Consider the following 10,899-nt stretch of genomic DNA (forward strand, 5'->3'; position numbering starts at 1 on the left):
TAGCGCATTAACCGATGAAGCCAACGAGCGAAGTTCAATTCCAGACAATGTCCATAAGGTCAGCGGCGATTGATACCTGAACAGTGCCGTGGCTTCCTCCCACATGCCCTAACCCGCACTGAGCAGCGTGTGGTGAAGTATGGTCAAACACCCCCCCCCCCCAACCTCTTCCGCATGGCCATTTATACAAAAGGCAAAGATCCCCCGTGTAGCCCGAACAGACCGTTGGGGCAAGTGATGTTTGCGAGCACCTAACATTTTTTTACAGTCCTGTATAGCAGCATCATTTGTTTAAACAAACACTGAATAGGTTTCGATGTTGGTGTGTCTCATCAGCCGAGTCGGACCTGTTGAACAAACGTTACCGGGTTGCCAGATGTCACTGGCGAAAGCGCTCCATTCACGAGACGGGACCCGACTAAACTCGACCGGACATCTATGAACAAGAGCTTCATAGCTCATCGGATTTCTGCAGTATACAAATAAATATTCCGAGTCTGAACCCGGAGCAATAATCACGCCTAAAACGCATTACTCCGTTTGTCGCGGCCTAATGCGAGCAATACAATGCATCAAAAAAAATGGAACCATCTGCTCGTTTCCACGCGCAAACATCTGCCTGATGTATCTGCATGCGGCCTTTCCGATCTTATCCAACGTTGTCTGTTATGAACGGCGCAGCAACGGTTTCGACTGGTTTTTTTTTTGGAGAGGGGGGGGATCTCATCGGCAGGCTTGCCTCCCGCCTCCAAAAAAACTACCGCAAACAAAACGCGAAATCAAGAAGATGACTTCGCCTCTCCCGCGGCCCAATTAAAAGTCGCCGTCGCTGTGCGCGGGATTCCTCGGCGCGTTGTCGCCCAGAATGCACGCGCGGAGCTCGCATTCGTCAATGACACGCGGACCAGGTCGTTGCTAAAGCACAGCAAGTAGGCACAGTAGGGGGGCCACAGGCGGTGGTGTATCGGCCGGTCGTCTCGGTCGTCTCGGTCGTCTCGGTCAGTCGACCCGTGGCACCCGCTGGGTCAGCCCCGTGACCTCCTGCCAGCGGGCGTTCGACCACTTGACGTGGCCTCAAGGTGGACATGGCCTGGCACAAGCGTCGTGGTGAAGTCACCGCCACTTAGTGGCGAATGGCGGTTGTTGTTGTCTGTGTGTGTGTGATGTGTGTCTTTGTGTGGTGTAGCGGTTAGCGCCCTGCGCTACGAACCTGGCGCCCCGAGTTCGATTCCCGCTCACGACCAACACCAGTAACGATTATCTGAACTGGTCCTGGACCTCCCCTAGGTCGACTCGGCCTCAAATGAGTACCTGGTGCGGTGCGTGACCATCGCCACTGGGGAGACAAAGGCGGCCGGGCGTGGTGCTGGCCACCCACCCCCCTCGTGTGCCGTGCCGCTCTTCATAGGTGCTCGCTAACAGCACTTGCTCCTACAGTCTGGTAAGGCTGTACGGGGGATATTTGTCTTTGTTTGTCGGGAGCGGTCGTGCAGAGGTTAGCGCGCTGCGCTACGAACCCGGCGAGTCGAGTTCGATTCACCAATTACGATTATCTCAATCGGTCCTGGGCCACCCCTAGGTCGACTCAGCCTCAAATGAGTACCTGGTGCGGTGTGTAAACATCGCCACTAGGGAGACAAAGGCGGCCGGGCGTGGTGGTGGCCACCAACCCCCTCGCGTGCCGTGCCGGTCTTCATAGGTGCTACTCGCTAACAGCACTTGCCCCAATTTCTGTACGGATGTACACTTGCTGTAGGTATATTTACGTATTTATGTATGTGTTCCTATGCGGAATTATGTACTATGTGTATGTGTATATATATTCGTACCTAGGTGTGTACAGAATTATATCTACAGTGTGTGTGTCTTTATATTGTGTATATCATGTGCGTATGTGTATATATGTCTATGGCAGGTTTTCCCAACCTCCAATCTGCGACCACACCACCACGCGTTTACCAATTTACTCCTGCACATTCAAATACGCCGCACGCGCCCGATGATTGGTCAACACGTGACGGATTAAGCAATTAACGATGTCTGCGTGCACATTGAACACGTGCACGCAGACAAAGATAAAGGCTCCCCCCCCCCGTATAACCTAAAGAGAGAGTGTTGGGGCAAGTGCTGTTAGTGAGCATCTATCAAGGCAGGGGCGGCACACGAGAGGTGGTGGCCAGCACCACGCCCGGCCGCCTTTGTCTCCCCAGTGGCGATGTTCGCACATCAAAGATTCCCCGTATAGCCTTAACAGACTTTATGGGCAAGTGCTGTTAGCGAGCACCTATGAAGGCCGGAACGGTACACGAGGGGGTGGGTGGCCAGCACCACGCCTGGCGATGTGTACTACACACCGCACTAGGTACTCATTTGAGGCCGAGTCGACCTAGGGGAGGCCCAGGACCGGTTCAGATAATCGTCACTGGGAGTTGACCGTTAGCGGGAATCGAACCCGGGTCACCAGGTTCATAGCGCAGCGCGCTAACCGCTACACATCAAATACAAAGATCCCCCGTATAGCCTTAACAGACTGTAGGGGCAAGTGCTGCTAGCGAGCATCAAAGACACAAACATACGCACGTACACTGAGATCTCAATGTCATATTGCCTCGGATGTATTTCTTGGCACGTCACGTGGGATGGGTTTAGCAACTATCGGGTGCGCGCAGCGGGCAACGAGTTCAATTGCATTTGAATGGTGGAATGAGTAAATTGGCAAAGGCGGAGCGTGGTGGTGGTTGGGGGGGGGGGGGAGTCCGAGAAGATGAATGGGAAACTTGGGGGGGGGGGGGGGAGAGCGAAAAAATCGTATCTCAGATCTGTCCCCTTAATGAACGAAATTTTGTATGTATCCGTCGGTATCTGAGTAACGCGCCACTCGTCGCAAATAAAAACCGGAGCCATTCTAATGCTTGCGTACGGTTGGTTGGGAGCACCGCGCGTGTCATGGAGCCGGATTGCACAAACGATGTGTCGAGATGTGCCGGCCGCGACGAGAGGACTTCGGGACTCGCTGTTTGTGGTTCGCGTCGAGCTCTGGACGTGAAGTCGAGAATTGTTGAGCTCGCGAAGACGCGGGGCGGGGAGGGACAATGTCGCGTTCATGTTTGCGAGTGGCAGCTGGAGCGAGCGTGCTGCGATCTCGCTACAAACTCGCTCTTATAACGAGCTCATCGCTTTATGTGAGCGTAACGTTGACGTAAGCAATCTCGTACATTACGCAGGTTTCGTGGCATCGTGTACGTTGAACTTCTTTTGCACCGTACGTGGTCAACGGCGCTAATCGGAGGTTCGGGGAAGGGCAACAAACTGAACGCGTAAAGCAGTGCTACAAATATGAGTTTTCATCATCAAGCATTTCTAATTTTTTATAAATATAATTTCGAATTGTATGTCGGACTTACACACACTTTGCGCAAATTATAAATATTATATACGTAGTTTTATCATATGAATGCATTGTCGTTATTGTTCACGATATTATAATCGTTCGACAAAATTATCGTGATCTTCCTAAACAGCGAATACATTTACACAAACTCACGGATATTGCATTTCTGTACCGAACATCCCCAGTACAGGTACAAAACGCGCGTGTGAGTGCTTGTATTGCATTTGCTGTACTGTGTGTGTGTATATATTTTATATATATAGTAGGGAGCGGTAGTGATGTGCCAGTGAGCGCTACGCTGCACTACCAACCCGGCCACCCGAGTTCGATTCCCGCTCACGGACCAAAACCGGCGACGATTATCTGAACCGGTCCTGGGCCTCCCCTAGGTCGACTCAGCCTTAATTGGGTACCTTGTGTGCGGTGTGTGAACATCACCACTGGGGAGACAAAGGCGGCCGGGCCCGGTTGCTGGCCACCCACCCCCTCATGTGCGATGCCGGCCTTCATAGGTGCTCGCTAACAGCACTTGCCCCTACAGTCTGTTATAGCTCGACGGATGAGCTTTATCTTTATATTGTATATATATATTCGGGTTGTTCACAATCGGTCAACCGCATTGAAGAAAGCCCGATAAAACCGGTTACCGGTTTACCGCACATGTTGATATCTATCAAAAACATTGCTATATGTTGAAGCAATTGTACAAGTTTATTAAACCACCCCCCCCGCCTTTGTCTCTCTCCAGCGGTATAGACGGGTAACACCCCCCCCCCCCCCCCCACACACACACACACAGTTAGTCGATCAGCAAAACTCGCGTGTGTGGCTCGGTAAAGTGCGGCTACTTCTCCAAGACCTCCGATCGGTCGAGGAAGAGGAGACCAAATCACAGGAGCTCTCTCTCCCCCTCTCGATCTCCTGGGTGAAGCACGCGGTTACTTGGGCCGTCTCGTGCCCGTTTGTCGGGCAGCGCGCGCGTGTCCGATCGGCGAATTCGTGACCACGATTCTCAACCGGTGACGAGTGCAGGTTATTTACGTTCGCAAACCGGTAATCGATTGTGGAAACGGATATCGGTTTTAGCGGATTATCGATTAACAACCCAACTATATGATTGACAGTGTCGGGTGGTGGAGGGTTACGACACATTTATAAATAACGCGATCTAAACCCAAAAACATTGATTTTGAACCCAAAAACGTTGATTATGTATATATATACATCTTCTTGGTTATTTCGGTAAAGTCACGTAGAATGGAAATATTAAAATAATAATAAAAAAACATAATAAAATAATTCTCACGACATTTCGGCCACAACGCAAGCAGCCGTCCTCAGGTGGAGAGCAGGTCTGTCGACAGACCTGCTCTGTGACTTTACCGAAAGAACCAAGAAGATGAATCCCTGCAGTCACGAAAGCTTTAGATCGAAATATATATATATACAGTATATAAATAAATATATATCGACTCGGCCTTAGGTGAGTTTACCGAGGGTGCGGTGTGTACACATCCCCAGTGGGGAAACAAAGGCGGTCGGGCGTGGTGCTGACCGCATAACCCTCTTGTGTGCCGTGCCGGCCTTAATAGGTGCTCGCTAACAACACATTCCCCATCGGCCTGTAAACGGCTGTACGTGGTATATTTTGATGTACATATATACCGTGTTTGTACATACCCTATATATGTGTATGTGGATATACCTTTGATATCATCTATGTATATATGTGTGTGCTTATGTACAACAAAGGCAAAAAACCCCCGTATAGCCTTAATAGACTGTCGGGGCAAGTGCAGTTAGCGAGCACCTGTGAAGGCCGGCACGGCACACGAGGGGGGTGGGTGGCCAGCACCACGCCCGGCCGCCTTTGTCTCCCGAATGGCGAAGTTTACTACACACCGTACCAGGTACTCATTTGAGGCTGAGTCGATCTAGCGGAGGCCCAAGACCGGTTCAGATAATCGTCACTGGCGTTGGACGTCGGCGGGAATCGAACTCGGGTCGCCGAGTTCGTGGAACCGCGAGCTGATGCGCACACATCCGCACGCGCCTGATAGTACGCATGTACTGAATGTATGCGATGCATGCATACCTGTGTATGCACGTGTATGTACTGTATATGCATCATCAGAATCAGAAGTTTTATTTTCCGAGTACAACCCGTAGAGCTAAGAAGCTCTTTTTCATCCTAAAAGCATTTTACAATTACAGATTAAAAAAAAACTTATATCAATTAAGTCGTGCCTTTGCATTCACACTTAAAACTTTGGAGATTTTAATAGTTTAATTAAATTCACAAGCATATACGCATGTATATATGCACTACACATATACGTGCATTTCTGTTTGTATATATTTACGTAAAACATCGGTGACGAATATCTCCGCCGTTCTGCAGCCTCACCTAGGTCGACTCAGCCTTAAATTATTACCTGCTGCGGTGTGCCAACATCAGCACCGTGGGAGACAAAGGCGGTCGGGCGTGGCTCTGAACACCCCCCCCCCTCGCGTGCGCCGTCCCGACCCTTAATAGGTGCTCGCTAATAGCCGCCTTTGCGCCGACAGCCTGTCAAACGCTATGGCTGTTGAATGGCACGTTCGGAGCTGGCGTCTAAAACTCTCCGTAACTTACAACGCGTCGCTGTCCACGCAGAGAGGGGTGCTGATTTTCACAACGGGGGGGGGGCCCCAGATTTCACGCCTGAGCTCAGGCGAATTGTTCGCAAATTGAGCGTAAAACGCGGTTAATGTGTGCGCAGAGACACGAAGACAAATATCCCCCCCCCCATATTTGCTGAACAGACTGTTGGGGCAAGTGCTGTTAGCGAGCACCTCATATGAAGGTCGGTACTATGGTACACGAGGTAGGGGGGCGGTGGCCAGCACCGCGCCCGTAGTGGCGATGTTTACACACCGTACCAGGTAATCATTTGAGGCCGAGTCGGCCTAGGTGAGGCCCAAGATCTAGTTGAGGTAATCCGTCCACTGGTGGTGGCCGCGGGTGGGAATCGAACTCGGATGTCCGGGTTCGTAGCGCGGCGCTGCTCTCTAACCGCCGCGAAAAGATTCACAAATGCAAAGATCCCCCGTGTAGCCTCAACAGACTGTAGGAGCAAGTATTGTTAGCGAGCACCTATGAAGACCGGCACTGCACACGAGGGGGTGGGAGGCCAGCACCACCCCCAGCCGCCTTTGTCTCCCCGGTAACGATGTTTATACACTGCACCGGGTACTAATTTGAGGTTGAGTCGACCTAGGGAGGCTCAGGACCAGTTCAGACAGTGTTAGCCGTGAGCTGGAATCGAACTCGAGTCACCGGGTTCGTAAGGCAGCGCGTTAACCACAGCGCCACCGCTCCTCACTGGATGCACACAAACGCGCACTCGCACAAAGAGCGACGCGATCCCGCGTGCACGCTTCGGTGTTTGCAGCGGGGTTATCTCGCTGCGCTAACGAACCCCTGATGACCCGACCGAGTTGCCGACCTACTCACGGATAACATCAGACGTGCTGGGGTTTCCAGCTACGTCAACTCGAACTCAAATGAGTACCTGGTGCGGTGTGTAAACATGATTTTAGTATTTTTTGTTGCTGGCTACACCACCCGTGCATGCGCCCTGTCGGCCTTCATTGGTGCTCGCTAACATCAGCGCAATAGCCTAACGTGGACTATGAAGGAGGGTGATCTGATATTCGCATGCGGTCAAAATTAAAGGCGTTGCTCTACAACAGCTGTTCTTCACCTTAACCGCAGCCTTGCATACCCATGGTTCTCAATCTTAATTTTTTTTATAGCGTTCATAAATTACGTAGGTTTCACGAAACGACGTAAGTTCTAACTTAAGTGGCTGTGCTTAATTTGTGTTTTTAGATTTACCTTCGCTAACAAAAAATCTGGCCGTGCGAGCACCCCCAGGTGAAGAACCACTGCTCTGCACCTACATCGGCCACACGAATTAGACAATGCGCGCAGAGAGAGAGAGAGGGAGAGAGAGCCCGAGAGAGACAGACACACACACACGCGCACACAACAATGTGGCCCTGCCACACTCCGCCTCGAGCAGTGCTGATGATATCCAATCACAACAACAACAAACACAGCCCGCGCAGATATCACGAACGGGTTGGGCTTCACTGTTGTCTATTGGCTGCGATTTTTTGCAATCGGTGGTGAGCGGGTAACCTAATATCGTCGGATCTGTCAACCCAAGCAGACCTTGAGCCGAGCGAGTTCCTGGATGGGGGATATACGACGACAACTGCGGAATACCCCACGAGTTGTAGGCGAGCAATCTGCTGCACGGCGATAAATAATTTCTTCTAAATGTGCGGAGCTCTGAGTGTTTTATGCGCGTGGAACTTCTTTCGTACCGTGCCTAGCCAACCGTGCCAATCGGAGGTGCGGTGTTACTCCCGGTACTCAAGTTTCCTTCCGCGTGGCAAACATTCACCGATATAATTGTGGCTTAAGAGACTCGTTCTGGCTTTCGTTGGCCAACTAACGTGCACACTCTTAGGTTTTTTTCGGTAAAGTCAGGGAGGTAAAAATAAATAAGACAAATAAGTAATAGAAATAATAGAAATAATAGGAATAAAATAAATATTTTATTTAAATTTTTATTATTTTTTACCTATGTGACTTTACCGAAAAAACCTAAGAGTACGAATCCTTGCAGTCACGAAAGCTTCAAATCTAGAACTAACGTGCACACATTGATACCCACGCACGCATAATGGGAGGATCGGTGGCGCAGTGGTTATCGCGACTGCGATAGGAATCCGGTGACCTGAGTTCGATTCCCGATCACGCCCTTCCCCCCTCCCCCGCCCCCACTTCGCCACCCCCACTGACGAGCGCGGTGAAGTATGGTCAAATACCTCCCCCTCTTTTAACCCACCCCTGGCGACCTCTTGACACGTCGTGCGGAGGTCTTCATCCAGCAGTAGAGTGGAAAAAAATACTGAAAACAGAGTAACGTTACATGCGTAATGTACGTACCATGACACACGTACATCACGTGCACATCGGGTATCCTTTTCTCGTCGTAGCAATGCAGCTGGTACCACGTCTCTACTGAATAAATACAACGAAATTAGCGATCATTAAGGTCCGAAAAATACTCGGTGTAATACACACACATACAGGGCAAATACCCCCTCCCTCCGTATTGCCTGGAACGGACTGTTGGGGCAAGTGCTGTTAGCGAGTAGCACCTAATGAAGACCGGTACAGCACACGGAGGAGCGGGGGGTGGTGTTGCTAGACTCTCGCCCGACCGCCTTTGTCTCCTCCGTGCCCATGTTTATACACACACCGCACAAGCTGCTGATCTCATCCAAGGCTGAGTGAATCTAAGCGAGGCCCAGCACCGGTTCAGATATCAGCCACTGGTGTTGGCCGCGAGCGGGAATCGAACTCGGCTCGCCGGGGTTTGCAGCGCAGTGCGCTAACCGCTACACCCCCCCCCCCCCATGCGTGTGTATGTGTGTTCTGGCCTTCATAGGTGCTCACTAACAGCACTTGCCCCAACAGTCTGCCAAGGCTATACGGGAGATCTTTGTCTTTCTTTGTTTGTGCGATTGAAAACATACACGAAGACAATGACCTTCCGAACAGTCTTCAACAAACTGTTGTTCTGCTATACTCTTAGTTTTTTCGGTAAAGTCACGTAGGTAAAAAATGTAAATAAAAAAATAATAATAATAATGTTCTGCTAACGATAAAACACAAATGTGCACGCGCAGACATATACATACATATATGTGCACGTGTTAGTTACTATGTGGAACGGTGAGGTTGTGTCGGGCATGGAACAATGAAGTTGCGTGATGGTGTGGGTGAGTGTCTCTACTGTATCTCTAAAATATTAAAATACGAATGGAGTGACTGGTGTCAATTCTGATGGTCTACGAGAAGGACTTACATTCTGCAACTCTGGCACAAATGTGTAACGTCGAATAGATTATAAAAAAAATCAATTCACGAACGCGTTGGGTTTTTTTTAATAAACATATACATATATACAAAATGAGGGTCAAACTAAAACATCACAATGGTTTTTGTAGGACAACCTAAACGTCCAACATTGACGATCTAAATCGTCGAGATGAACACCTAGAATGTGTCAGTCGTCAAGTGAAGAAAGTAGTGCACCTCCCGCGGAGTATGCCGCCAAAGCGAGCATTAAGCAGGCGTACGCATGCCCACTCGGCTTCAAGTAAACACACACACACCTAGTACAAAGACAAAGATCCCCCGTATAGCCTTAGCAGACGTTTGGGGGCAAGTGCTGTTAGCGAGTAGCATCCATGAAGGCCGGCACGGCACACGAGGGAGTGGGTGGCCAGCACCACGCCCGACCGCGTTTGTCTCCCCCGATGGCGATGTTTACTACACAGCGCACCAGGTACTCATTTCAGGTTGAGTCGACTTAGGGGAGGCACAGGACCGATCCAGATAATTGTCACCGGTGTTGGCCCTGAGCGGGAATCGAATTTGGGTCGCCGGGTTTGTAGCGCAGCGCTTTAACCGCTACGCTATCAATCGCCCATATACAGTCTATGTAGTACACACACGTATACACACAGTACACACGCCATCTGTATATATAGGAATAGGTACATATGCGTATAGACTTACGCATTTGGATAGAGGCAGTTGCGAGTCGCAGTGGGTCGATGATGGGTGATGCTATTGTCAAGTTTGCGTCGTTCAATTTAATTTAAAAAAATATATTGTATCCGTCTATTCATGATGATGGTGCCTATTATTATCATCATCTAGCTTGACAAACTCGCAAAAATAAGTGTTCAATATTCACAAAGCATAAAAAATAACAAGAAAAATCTCTGTGGATCTGATGATGACGGTGATGTCGCGAAGAATAGAATCGTGTTTTTACTGAGATGCAACTCAAATGATGACAATGATGCATCACAAATGTACGAGTCGTTAATAATATTATGATTTTATAAAAAAAATATGATGATGATGATGATGATATATCCCTGAGACGATAACGATGTTGCCCCGATGACGATGTCGTTGATTATATTAATGACGTCGCTTAGATAATGGTGATATAGCTCAGATAATGATGATGATGATACCGATGTTACTCGCATGATTATGATGATGTCACCCGGATGATAGTGAGGATGGCAACACTCGGATGCTGATGATACCTAATTATTACAGAGCACATGATGATGATGATTATGATGTGACGATGACACGACTCAATGGCGATGCTGATGATATCGCTCGGATGACGACACTAAAATGACGACACCACTCGGATGATGATGATGACGATGATGATCGTGAAATCGTCATGACGATGGCGGCGGTGACGATGACATCTACAAGTCGAAAACGACAACTTCGACAGCAAATGATGATGCCGATGATGTCACGAAAATCTTCACGAACGCAACACCACTCGGACGACGACGACGCTGTTGCTACGCCAGACAATACCACCATACTCTCGTCACCACCTCCT

Source organism: Lethenteron reissneri, chromosome 16, assembly GCF_015708825.2.
Source record: "Lethenteron reissneri isolate LAM-NWPU_2019-01 chromosome 16, ASM1570882v1, whole genome shotgun sequence".
Classification (NCBI taxonomy): Eukaryota; Metazoa; Chordata; class Hyperoartia; order Petromyzontiformes; family Petromyzontidae; genus Lethenteron; species Lethenteron reissneri.